Raw genomic sequence first — 14,199 nt, 5'->3', positions numbered from 1 at the left:
TTGGTGGCAAAACCCTTGTTGGCAATCACAGAGGTCAGACGTTTCTTGTAGTTGGCCGCCAGGTTTTCACACATCTCAGGAGGGACATTGTCCCACTCCTCTTTGCAGATCTTCTCCAAGTCATTAAGGTTTCGAGGCTGACCTTTGGCAACTCGAACCTTCAGCTCCCTCCACAGATTTTCTATGGGATTAAGGTCTGGAGACTGGCTAGGCCACTCCAGGACCTTAATGTGCTTCTTCTTGAGCCACTCCTTTGTTGCCTTGGCCGTGTGTTTTGGGTCATTGTCATGCTGGAATACCCATCTACAACCCATTTTCAATGCCCTGGCTGAGGGAAGGAGGTTCTCACCCAAGATTTGACGGTACATGGCCCCGTCCATCGTCCCTTTGATGCGGTGAAGTTGTCCTGTCCCCTTAGCAGAAAAACACCTCCAAAGCATAATGTTTCCACCTCCATGTTTGACGGTGGGGATGGTGTTCTTGGGGTCATATGCAGCATTCATCCTCCTCCAAACACGGCGAGTTGAGTTGATGCCAAAGAGCTCCATTTTGGTCTCATCTAACCACAACACTTTCACCCAGTTGTCCTCTGAATCATTCAGATGTTCATTGGCAAACTTCAGACGGGCATGTATATGTGCTTTCTTGAGTAGGGGGGCCTTGCGGGCGCTGCGGGATTTCAGTCCTTCACGGCGTAGTGTGTTACCAATTGTTTTCTTGGTGGCTATGGTCCCAGCTGCCTTGAGATCATTGACAAGATCCTCCCGTGTAGTTCTGGGCTGATTCCTCACCGTTCTCCTGAGCATTGCAACTCCACGAGGTGAGTTCTTGCATGGAGCCCCAGACCGAAGGAGATTAACAGTTCTTTTGTGTTTCTTCCATTTGCGAATAATCGCACCAACTGTTGTCACCTTCTCACCAAGCTGCTTGGCAATGGTCTTGTAGCCCATTACAGCCTTGTGTGGGTCTACAATCTTGCCCCTGACATCCTTGGAGAGCCCTTTGGTCTTGGCCATGGTGGAGAGTTTGGAATCTGATTGATTGATTGCTTCTGTGGACAGGTGTCTTTTATACAGGTAACAAGCTGAGATTAAGAGCACTCCCTTTCAGAGTGTGCTCCTAATCTCAGCTCGTTACCTGTATAAAAGACACGTGGGAGCCAGAAATCTTTCTGAATGAGAGGGGGTCAAATTCTTATTTCCCTCATTAAAATGTAAATCAATTTATACATTTTTTGACATGCGTTTTTCCAGATTTTTTTGTTGTTATTCTGTCTCTCACTGTTCAAATAAACCTACCATTAAAATTATAGACTGGTCATTTCTTTGTCAGTGGGCAAACGTACAAAATCAGCAGGGGATCAAATACTTTTTTCCCTCACTGTATTCATGACGCAATTTGTAAGTGCATATTAGGGGTGTTTAACATTTCGATGAGTAAATCAACAGACATCGGAGTGAATGACCATACATTCTGCAATTCCAGGAGATGTGTAGCCGAATGTACGTCTTCCTTTTTAATGCAAGTACATTTTAATCGATTACTACCGCTCCTACTTTGCCAAACGCGCCAGCAAATCATTAAATGAAGTGTGGCCATTTCTTACGAAAACCGTTTCAAGACACATATCACTATTGTGTGCTCAAGTTTAATAATCTAATTCAACTATCAACAGCTGTGCATTGTAAGTGCCAATATTTTAAATGACACAGTGGCACTGGCCAAAGCGCAACAATTAGACAAACAAACGGAACTATTGTAGGCACTTTTTTGGCAGGTGGCAGTAATATTATTCATGTCATGCAAATTCTACTTTGAAGCTCACACAATGTGCTTTAAAATAAAATAAAAGCTCTCCCAAATGTAATTAATATAGAAAACCTAGGGCCAATTTATGCTATTTTGAGTTAAAGAAGGTCAGCGTCGCAGAACTCAATGATATAGTTGTGGTATTCATTGGGTAGGTTGGTAGATATTGGGTAGCTTTGGAGGTATCAACCTACTCGTCACATGTACGTATACATGTTGAAGTTCTTTCGCACCGTACGTAGCTAACCATGTTAATCGGAGGTGCGGGGGAAGGACAACAAACTAAATACATAAAGCAGTACTATATGACTTTTAAATCTAGATGAAAAAGTACACAGCTCCAGTGGCTTCCTAACATCGGATGGAAGAGTGTTCCAGACGGACGCAGAAGCTCATTTGAAAGCGCACGATGCGGTGACCGCCTTTGTCCGATGGCCAACTAAAAGCCGCTGCCGCTGCGAGTACGACCGGAGTTCGCGCGATGGTTTACGCTCCTTGACGAGATCGGCGAGGTGTTGTGGTTTGTACGTGGCGTGTACTCTCTTGGGCTATGGGCCGGACTGTGCGCACTGCCTGATGTTCACAAAAGCACGGCAGTCGGCACTCGGCAGCACAATCATTATTGCTTTGACCTCTCGTGTGCGCTGCGTTTGTTTATTTACATTTTTCAACCACTGTCCGCTCTACTTCCCTGGTCTGAATTATCCTCACAGTATTTTGTCTTTTTTTCAATGTCTACGTGTATGCTATCGTAACACGGATGCACTTCTTAAAAAAAAAGCTATCTACTTGTTTTCCAGTAAATCTTTAATAGTCAAACCGTGTTCATTGTTATATTTTGATCTTTTGTCGCATGTCCTCACTCGGACTCATTTGTGGCCAAATTTGGTGCGTTATATAAACGAAGCACTTCATTACTCGACTCAATGTCAGAGCACTGAGTTTGTACGAAGGGAAACCCGAGTTGTAATCCAGGCAGTCGCCTTCAATTAAACGGGGTTCTCAAGTGTCGTGAGTTGATGGTCTCCGCTCACACCTCAATGACTGTACAATAATATGGCATTTAAAAATTTGTTCCGTGTTTTATTTGGCAAAATGCCAGTTCTGAGAATAAAATATCAGTTTGACTGACATTTCGTGGTGCCATTGCACTGCCCCTGTTCGATACAAATGGATTATTTGTTTTATGACATGACACAAAACTCAATCAAGGCCACAAAACAACAACAACAACAAATAAAACGTGTGTATCTTTTTGCACCAGGACAGTGTCCACACTCCGTGCAGCTGCTGTGAGAGGTGTACGGAACAGTGCTAACAGAAAGTGTGGTGAGCGGAGAATGTTTGGCTTCTTGATGGATTTACAGCTGCTCTGTTGAGGCCCTCGGCGTGGGCTGCAGACTGCTCAACAGTTGGAGCTCATCCCGACATCTGTAGCCATTCCAGATTAAATGCGGTGGAAATCCACTTAGGGGAGGAACGATGCATCGATTCGGGCATTAATATCAACGATCAAATTTTTACGGTATTACACACATCGAATGGCTTTGTTTAGAATGCATGTTTTTTTTTCAAACATGTACGTAGTAGATATACACAAATATAGGTATGTATAATAATTTAGGTATGTATAATAATTTAGGTATGAAATAGGTTGACGTCATTCCTCCCGCCACCAGCGGCTGTTTGAATGCACCACAATGTTAAACACACAAAAAATGTGTTTCGTGAATTGAATCGTTGATGCCAGGAATTGCGACAGTTCGCCAAATTGGGAAGGTGAGAACTTTTACACCCCTAATGTTTAAACCATGTCCGGGAGCTTACTGGTACAGCTTAACAAATTCGTGGATTCTAATTTGGTTACTGTGTTTGCTTTAGTATCCCACTGGCCATCAATAATGGTTTTGCTTGATTTTAGTAGGGTTTATCTTTTTTTTATTTAACAGCAATGCTGTGAGACATTTAACACAGAAACGAGAGCTTCAATGGGAGAGGGGGCATTTACAGTTATTGCTAGATAAATATTTCACAAAACCTGGTCTTCACTTATATAAATGTCGTCAAATGAAAGTGCAAAGGATGCTGAATGTACAACCTAGAATAAATAATAGCAATTTCTTTAAAAAAAACGAACAACGGAATGTGAATTCCTATAATCCACAAAGAGTTTACTAACCAAAATATATTTTTACAGTGGAAAGCATTACAAAATATATTCAACGATAGCATGAAGATTAAAAACAAACACAGACATACCTTCGGACTGTGGTTTATTGCCTTGCGTGTGCCTCATCACAATAATGGTTCATGGGGAAATGTAACGCGGGTTTAAAGGCACGCTCGTGTCAGCGTGATATTGGTGTAACACGTTGCTGACCACTACTTCAACATGATGTACATTTTTCCGCTCGGCCCTTAGGGGCATTCCTCCACCCCCCCCCCCCCCCCCGTGAAATATTGCAGTTTTGATGTTTTATGAAAGCGATACTGTAATGGTCAAGCAGTTTTTGATTTGCTTCGTTTTTTAAGCTGTCAAATCTGCTCCAAGGGTTTTCCCAGAGCTTAGTGCCCGTTTTGCTAAAAAAGAATATAAAAGAACGAAAACCTTCTGCGATTTCTCAGTGTAGAAATTTTTTTTCAGAATGTGTGAATACAAGTAACTTGTCACCAATAACTTTGGTTGTTTCAGGCCAAGTAAAACAAAATAATACTCCCCACTTTTCAAGCGAATTCCATTCTCTATCCTGTTTACGTCCACAGCTACTTTTGTCAATCCATCCCTGGTTTAAGGCCCTCTGGATGCCTTTCAATCATAGGAGCTGGTTTGACCATACTTCGCCGCACTCTGTCAGTGTGAGCCATGACCACGCTGGTCAGCGTGGACCGTGGCCGGTTACAATATTATGAAGCATTGATTAAAGCCGGGTTCGCTGGGTTCAAAGTGCAGTGAGCGCGCTTACCGCTCTGCCAACGCACCACCGTCTACAATTATGGAATCATATTCAAACTATTGCTGTTTACAGCTGCAAGCATTACATGTACCTTGTGTTTAATAAATAGCTTTCGAAAATATGTTAAATGGCGTGTGTTTATAAACGCATAAACACAATTTGGAGCACGCGTTGTCCTGCGCTGAAACACACAATGTATACATGCAGAGTACATCAAACCTCTCCTGTTTGTTTACGTGACATTTTACATTCGGCGTAAACATGAAGATATCACGTTTCCAGCCATTAGTATAAACTTTTACGGTGCCTAACAATGAATGCCCTCCCGGCGGCTCGAGAATCTGGTTAATAATACACGCTTTCACTTGAACCTGCCGGACAAACTCTCGATTTCAATCCTCATTCATGCACATTCACGCTGACACCAATCCCCTCCCAACCTCGAGCCCCAACCCCGACCGAAACTGACATTAATAATGGTCAGGAAGCAACATGAAGTCCTGCCAATCACGGCTATCTGCCTGGGATGAGCCCGCTCGAGTTAAAGGGGTCAGCCGGGGGCGTGTGTCGTGATATAATTGTTTTCCCGAAAGTCCCATAGTGCTTCCCGTAAAGCGGTCACGTATTAAGGATTCACGCGGGCGGGCTGGAGGGTCATTTGTGTTTGCGGAAAACTGATTGACATCACTTACGAGCAGCTCAAAAGCACCACTGGGTCGATTATATTTCATGAATTTCCCATTGAGTGCATTTTAGTGGCTCCAGGAACGCCACTGACAATGCTTATAAAATGTTTACCAGCGAGGTAAAGTAGGTGATACTAACTTAAAATGGCATTAAACGAGATTGTATTTTTTTTGGAGTGATCTGATTCCTATGGAGCAGCTCGGAACAATGATGTGTATAACCGAACCAGTGTCCTCTCCGCAGCCAGCCTTCCATAATACATGAAGGTAAACAACTGCCTCGCTCCAACGCTCTTAAAAGCTTTCAAATAAACCCAATTAGAGGTTTGTCTGAATTATTTAATGATGAGTAGGTAGGTGGGCAGCCACGGAAAGTATACTTGGCCGAAAGAAGGCCGTAAAAATCGGCGGGTTTCGGTCAATGGCGATGCAAAATTAATGAGAGTGGATGGGAAGGGGGGCCGTTAAAAACTGATAGGTCAGACTGGTGAATTATAAATCGCTATTGATTCTCGCTGCGCCGCTGACACGCACAGGTGATGCGGCCGTGCCGCGGGAAAAGTGCACTTTAGCAGGGGTCCGGCCGACGTCCCGGCCCTGAAATATACATGAGTCGGACGCATTTACGACACGTCGCGGTAGACCAGTACTTCCAATAACACATTTATCCATCACCGCACCAAATGACTGGGTCAGGCAGACGTGCATAAGAGTCAAGCTAAGGGAGAGCGCGTGCCCAAGTGTGCACGCGCCCACTCGCCCGTGCGTGTATGGATCGCGCGCCGGTCTGAGCGACGGCGTGCAATGGGCGAGCACAGTGATTGTGGTGGTCGCAGGCATAGGGGGGGGGGGGGGGGGGGGAGGGCCTTCTTCCATTGGGATTTGACGGAGATTGCAGCAGACCGCACGGTAGGGTTGCAGCGCAGATGATCTCTCCCTTCGGTGTTTTGAACCCGGCCACTGATTCTCCCCGTGTCTCACCAGCCGGAATTTAACATTAAGCGTAAGCAATTTACAACTTGTTGTCGTCATCCGCCAGCCTGTAGCAAAATTACGAGGAATGTCACCTGATACCGTCCGAACTTAATAGCTAAGGAGGTATGAGCCTGGGTAATGCTTCTATGGGTGACCAGCATGTAGACAAACAGGTGTAATGGGCCATAGAGGACAGTGTGGGTAAATTAATTGTTGTCCTGTACACCCCCCCCCCCCCCCCACATTCACGAACCCACCTGGCCAGCGTGGTGAAGTATGGTCAAAAAACCCTCCACGGCCCGCACAAGGTGGGGGCAGGACCTTATCCAAAAGGGCATTGACGAATGGGCTGTACATGTCTGTGCATTCATCACCGGGCAGCCTGCAAGTCGGATCTGCGGTGTGAGTATTGCGGTCTGCAGCACATCGTGTTAAGAGTCATGTAGTCTGCGACGCAATGGCTGGCCCGCCTGTCACCACGCTAACACCACAATTATTCATGCGTTCATGCTCTTCACTTCAAATCAGGTGAGAGCCCATCGAGACGAAAAGACTCCTTTTTCAAGTGTAACACCGAGTGTCCGTACCTTGGGAGACCCGAGGTGAAAACAATTCAGCAGACGTGTGATAAAAGAGCCGATAGCAAACCACGTTCAAAAAAGCTTAAATAATACAAAGACTATGGAGCGGTGGCAACAATTACACACTAAAATTTTTATTGCATTTTAATAGGGACGGAGTGGTGGCCCAGTGGGTCTGATCTGGCTTTATGAACCCGGAAACCTGAGTTTGATTTTCAGTCACGGCTAACATCGGTAGCAAGTGATATCCGAACGAGTCCCGGGCACCATGCCTTCACTGACTGGCGCTGGCCGGCGTGGTGAAGTATAGCCCAGCAGCCCCATGACCGACAGAATGCACCTTTCATCCAGCAGCGGAATGACAATTGGGCTTTAAACTACTATTACATTTAAAACTAGGAATAAGGCCTAGTTCAAATGGACTTACATTCATATTGACCAAGCAATGGGTCGGTAGAATTTCATATTGCAATCTGACTGGCGTGGTTTTTGATTGTAGGAGGAGGAGGATTGCAAGAATGTGTCATATTCGAGCAGCACCAAGGTAGAGAGAACAGCTTCTAGATGTAGTGGTTAGACTTGAGAGGCAACATGATGATTATGAAGGAACGTCTTGAATTTGAAGGGCTTAATTGTGGAATTAAACTTGGTGGTCAATCTCTTGATAGACGGCTTAAAGATAAACTTATATATATGCAATATACAATGTAATCTCAAATCGTGCATAGAACAAATGTTCCACCGATGATGATCAATTAGTCTTTATTTGGAAAAGGGTCCTTCACAATAAAGTACATTGTCGCAAAGTACTTCACAAATGCAGGCAAAACGGCAATAAATAAATAAGCAATAAAAACAGTCAATAATTACGCAGCAAAATGATGATGAAAGAGAAGTGGATTTCCGGGTTTTGAGAGCAAATGATTCACAAATGACTGCAATTATCTGCTGCTGCACCGTTCGTGAAGCACACACACACACGTGTTTATTTATCCGTCTGCACATTTACGTACAAGTGCATACGCGAATGTATTTTTTTTCAAATGTTGACATTTTCGTATAATGAATGCCCGACCAAAATTTTGCTTTTGGGAATTGGGTTGCGGTGTTTAACAGAAACAGGTTGTCGATTTATAAACAGGAAAAAAGTATTTCCCTGTAATGTGCAACAGGTCGGGGACGCAGTGATAGGGGTGACCTATGGAGGTTGTACATTTCTCCGGGCAAGAGAAACCTCGAGAGGGGGTGTCATGTGACTGATTCCCCTGGAGTGAAAATACTGCCCAAAGTGAATATACATTTTATTGCCTCGTCTGCAACACGGCCCATGCTTATTGTCAACTGTCAGTATCTACGGCGGCATTCGCCGTCTGTGAAATTCAACCATACGGCGATGCAAACAAAGTTACGCTTTCGCCAGTACGTGATAGATTAGACAATAAAATGGAATTGAACGTAGAGTGAGTGCACCGTTGCAAAAGCGTTGCTGATGCAGAAATACTGCGAATACGTTTAGATTAATGCACCCAAATAATAACTGCTTTAATTTACGTACAAGTGTATATGTGTTTAATTTGCCGAGGCACAGGCAGATGTATACATCGCACACCACACGTTATTATACTTTGAGCTGAGTTTAATTATAGCATGATTAGGACAATAAAATTAATAATTTTATTGTTTTATATAGTTTATTGTTTCCCTTCAACGTGACTTTACCGAAAGAACCAAGAATATGAATCACTGCAGTCACGAAAGCTTTAAATCAAAAATGATTAGGACAATTAATAATGCACATATTCATCTGTCTCAATAGCACTGTCAAGTTTGAAAATCTGGTGACAGGGTGTTGAACTGAGACGTTTCTTACTCGGAAGGGAGTATGCGCTCTGCGGAGCCACCTCTCTGGCAGTTTCACTGAAGACTACCATTTCATCATATTCTAACGTTTATCCCGAGCGGATATTGTTCATGATGTGCCAGAAGGTGCTCAGTGGTGGTGCAGCGCTTCGCGTGCTGCGCTATGAAGCAGGTGACCCGTGTTCGATTCCTACGCCACAGATAACACCAGAAGCTTGTCTACCCAACCTTCTAGGGGATGCTGAATTGACTCAGGCCAGCTTACAATCAAACCAAACTGGAAGACACAGAAAAGGCTGGATTTTCATGTCGTGGCCATCACCATCCCTTTCACCAACCCGCACTGACCATTGAGGCGAAGTATGGTCAAACAACCCCCATGACTGGCATGACACGAGGAGGCCTTCATCCATTGGTGTATTGAGAATGGCTGGAATCTATTTATTTTATGTGTAAGGTGCTCAACAAGGTACAGACCAATTTATGCCACTGCTGCAACAGAACTGTTTGCATAAACCCTTTCTAGCAAAGCCAGACAGCCCATATACATTTAGAGTTTTCCATCAGAATGTGTCCATGTTGATCCAGCTTAACAGAGTCTAACATGACTGCTTTTTCAAGGTGCCAAATGATCTGGATCTTTTAACTCCCATAAATACAGTTTCAGGTTTTGTTTTGCGCATGAAAAAAGACGATCAACATTCGCTTACGTTTGCTGACGCAAGATAAGCATTGTTGAATCGCAAGGCTCACTTTAAGGAAGGCTTTGCTTGGGGCGATGTTTTGGGATATCTTTGCTTGTTCAGACCAACAAGAGAACACAGCTGAGAATCCACACACGAGGGATTAACGTGAGCATTCAAGACTTCTATGTGCTTGCATTTTACATCGGTTTTTTTTTCATTTGCTCACCGACTTAACGGTATCTTCAAATAAAACACTGTCAGATCAGCTCTAAAGTGATAAGAAGACTTTTTGTGGACAGCAGGTGGACTTGTGTTACGGTGTTACTACTGTGTGGGGTTTCACGGTTGTTGCTGTAGAGTGCCGTTCGGCTTGTACCGCATGTTGAACTCAGTTCCCCTTCCTGAACTCAGACGCGAAGAAGTTCCCAGCAGCGTTGAGCGAAACTTCAGACGTCACGCCCGACAACACAGAGTGCAAGACAAAGATCCCCCGTATATAGCCTTCATAGACTGATGGGGCAAAGTGCCATTAGCGAGCACCTACGAAGGCCGGCCCGGCACACGAGGGAGTGGGTGACCAAGCACCACGCCCGGCCGCCATTTGTCTCCCAAAGTGGAGATGTTTATTACACACTGCACCGGGTACTCATTTGAGGCTGAGCCGACCTAGGGGAGGCCCAGGACCGGTTGGAATATTCGCCACTTTTCTTGGTCGTGAGCGGGAATCGAACTCGGGTGGCTGGGTTCGCAGCGCTCCCCCAGAGTGCAACCCGAACACACACACACGCCGTAGAGCCGTGCATGACTCCGAGTTTTGATTGAGCTATGGCAGCCGGCACAGGAAGCGTTACAACCACTGACCCCAGTGTAATGATATATTTTTAAGACCATCTAGAGCTCTATTCCTTCTACACCTACCAGCGATTTGCCCTGTTGATCGTAGAGTAGCAGTTGTAGCCAACTTGGTTAATTGCTAATAATAATAAAAACAAATCTTTCCCCCAGAACCCCAGCACCATGTGGCAAAGGCAAAAAGCGTGTAAATAATCATGTCTTGCACGATGCAGGCAGCTGAGGAAGGCCACTGGAGAGAAACTGTTGCATATTTTCCAGCCTTGACTCTGGCCGGCTATGCTACGCATACTTATAGGATTTGGATGAGCGTGAGAAGGCAAAGGCGAGTGGTTGCACTGTTTCAAAGGTGCACAGGCGTTGTGCTGGGGTTTAACTCGTCAACAACAAATGACTTTGGCATTCTGACATCACGCCCATAATCCAACAACGTGGAATCGAGCCGGTGAATCATATGGAGTTTTGGTCCCTGTTGAAAAGCAGTATGGCAAGCTGGGTTTTTACTTATCACAGCTGCTGACCACTGGCCCGAAGGCCTAGAACGAACACTTCGTGGCCAGCAAGAGAAAAGATGCATGAATGGCCTCAATAGTAAATTCGCCATTTGTTCACATTGCAGGTGAGCATACCTGGTAATACGAGTGGTAGAGGGTCAGGATTAAAAAAATATATATTTTTGTTTTTTTCATATAGAAACATAATTTAGTTATGAGGACAGCCCTAAGGCATGGTGATTTCCTGACAGCTCAAAACGTCTCAACGATTCTTTTTTGTTTGATGCTGAATCGGATACATGCAGGACGCATATTCTCTTTTGCTTCCACTGACGATAACATTTTGAGCCAACATGACCATCTATAAAACACACGCGGCTACAAAAAAATCGGCAACAATCCCATTGAAGTAGCTTAGATTATGGAAGTCCTGCAGTCGTATCCCAATAGGATTTTTTTTTCTTTTTAGACCCACTCGACCGCAGAAACCTTTTTGTCATCGGACAGCTCAAATGCAAAACATCACTCATTTTGGACTCCGCAAAGCCAGCTTGCATAAGTAGACAATCGCACACACACACACAAAATAACCTTTCCCTGCCTCGCATAAAATTGCAAACGACACACCGTGACATGCCGAACGGGGTGAGGTAGCCAGTCTGTCAACCGAATCTTGACTTTCCCCCAAAGGGCCCTTTTTGACATTTTGGGCTCTCTGACGCATGGTGGCTTCTACAGGCTGCCCTTCCTGTCACAGAGGGGGAGGGGGGGGCTCCACTGCTTGACTGCCCCCTGACCCTGCCCCCTGCCCCATGTTTAGAGGTGCACGTCGGTCTTCGCTGAAGAGAATAATTTGCTCTCCCGTTTGAAAATGTCACAGGAGTCAAAGTCTAAATACAGTACGTTTGGCACCTCATAATTCTGTGCAACCTTTTTAGTTTGTTTTATTTCACGCATGTGCTCTAAGAAGCTCTCTGTTGCCAAGTCATGTTGGTTTGCAACTCATCATATGCGGTGCTCATTTAGAAGAAATCTCTTGGCATGCTGTGTGTGTCTTTGTCTCCCACTCGGGAGACAAAGGCGGCCGGGTGTGGCGCTTGTCCCCCTCTCCCTGGTGTGCCATACCAGCCATCACAAGTTTCTCATAAACAGCACTTGCCACCAAGTCTGTTAAGGCTAAATGGGGGATATTCGTCTTTGTGTGTAGAGGAGCAGTGGCATAGTCGTTAGTGCACTGCAATATGAACCCGGCGAACTCAGTTCGATACCCCACCACGGCTAACATAATTGGCGAGTGATACTGGTAGGAAACGTAGTGGACTGGAAGCCCAACCGGGATTAATTCACAGGAGGCAGGGGATTAATTGTGTATGTCTGTCCACGTCGGAAGGGTGGGGCTGGGTGGAGAGGGGAGGGTAGGGAGGGGATGGGTGGGGAGGGGCTGGGTGGGGTGGGGCTGGGTGGGGAGGGGCTGGTCACCCCGTGGTGCCCTTATATGGACTGGAAGCCCAACCGGGATTAATTCACAGGAGGCAGGGGATTATAACCCTGCACTTTCTGGTGCGACCTCTTTTACACTGCATTTTCTGGTGCGACCTCTATTACACTGCACTTTCTGGCGTCGTTTTATAATTATGCTCACTTTTCATTTTGCTTTCTTCTGCGCACGACCCTAACAAGTTTGGCTTAAATATCCTACATAATTACTTCATAATTACTTCAAAATTTCCTACCAGCACCCTCCGCAGGAATGTGTTATTTGAATCTGTCCTCGGCCTCTCCTAACTCAACTCAGCCATACATGACCACCATGTATGATGTGTAAACATCAGCACTGGAAAGACAAAGGTGGCCAGGCATGGTGCTGGTCACATGACCCCCTAACGTGCATTGTCAGCCATCACAGGTACTCGTGAATAGCACTAGCCGTAACAGTCTATATAGGCTATATTGGGAGATCTTTATTGTTTGTTTGTTTGTTTGGGTGTGTGCTTTCACTTAAACCTTTCCACCCTCACCTATATTCTTCTTTGTGTTGTAACACTTACATTTGTGGCCTGCTGTGGAGCTATCCATTTTATGTCACTGGGGGCATTCAGGAAATCCACTAATTCACCGACTGATTGTGCCTAATTTCCCTCAAGTTAAGCAGCCAAAATTCGCTCCCTTTCCCACCGCTCCAAAAACAACACAACGTCCCACCAAGTAACGGCCAATATAACCCGTCTAACCTCTGCCAGCGTGCCCCGCGTTGGCGAGTACTGCCCCGTGGTCACATCTGCAGCAGGAAAGGCAGAATGTTGCGATGAACTCCTCCCTGGCCAGCATCCTCCAACCGCCTTCCCCGGAGCCATTGATAGGAGTTGACCCCAGAAAAAAAAGGGACAATATTACTGAACATTCGGCTTTTTGACCTATGAACACGTCCGCCACCTTGTTTAGCTTCGGACTGCACGCGTGTATTGTCAGTCGATGAAAAATTATACACGAGTACGCAAATTACGATTTCATATTATATTTATCAGTCTAAAGTGTCAATGAAGTATGTAAACATAACTCCGTGTCTCCACATATAAATACAATGACTTTCGTAAGTGGCCCGTTGGCCTTCCAGGCCAATATTTGTCTAACAGTATTTGTTCAAGCTTGCAAACTCTGGACTGGTTTCGACCTTCTGGATCTCATCAGCAGATTCAGGCTTGTTGAACAAATGCTGCTGGGTTGCCAGATGTTATTAGCAAAATAAATCCATCTCATCGACAGGGCCTTTTTCAGTGCAAAAAAGCACTATTGTGTTCATACTCATTATATCTGTTTGCTGTGGAGCAATACGGGTAAAAGTGTATTAAAAGAAAAACTCCGTTCTATCTCAGTACAGGGTGTTTCAATATTAATACTTAAACGAGCATGTTCGTGACCCCAATCGTAAGTAGGTCATTTGAGAGGTAGTGGGTTATTTTTGCTTGTGTTGTTGGTGGCGAGGGAGACGGAATAGGGGCAGCAGTATAGGTTGGCACAGATGTCAAACGCGTGCCCCTCTCGGGATCAGGGACCTCCCTGTCAAAATGCCCGAGGCTTGGCATAGCCCACAAACATGTGGGGGGCAATTGCAGTAAACCCCAAAAACCTCACGGGCTGATGTTTACCTTTGGAACCCCCTGGCACTGTGATTCAAATCGGTTCCTTCTTCTTTACGGTCTTGACTTTTTACTCAATACCCAGGATGTTGCAATGTTGTCATGGTTAGCACACTGTAATTTCAATCTAGAGGTTGCCAATTCATTGAGATCTCCCAGCACAGC

This window comes from Petromyzon marinus, chromosome 11, assembly GCF_048934315.1.
Source record: "Petromyzon marinus isolate PM22_M1 ecotype Great Lakes invasive population chromosome 11, UKy_Petmar_22M1.pri1.0, whole genome shotgun sequence".
Lineage (NCBI taxonomy): Eukaryota > Metazoa > Chordata > Hyperoartia > Petromyzontiformes > Petromyzontidae > Petromyzon > Petromyzon marinus.
The sequence above is the reverse complement of the archived record's forward strand: the minus strand, read 5'-3'. Positions refer to the sequence as shown.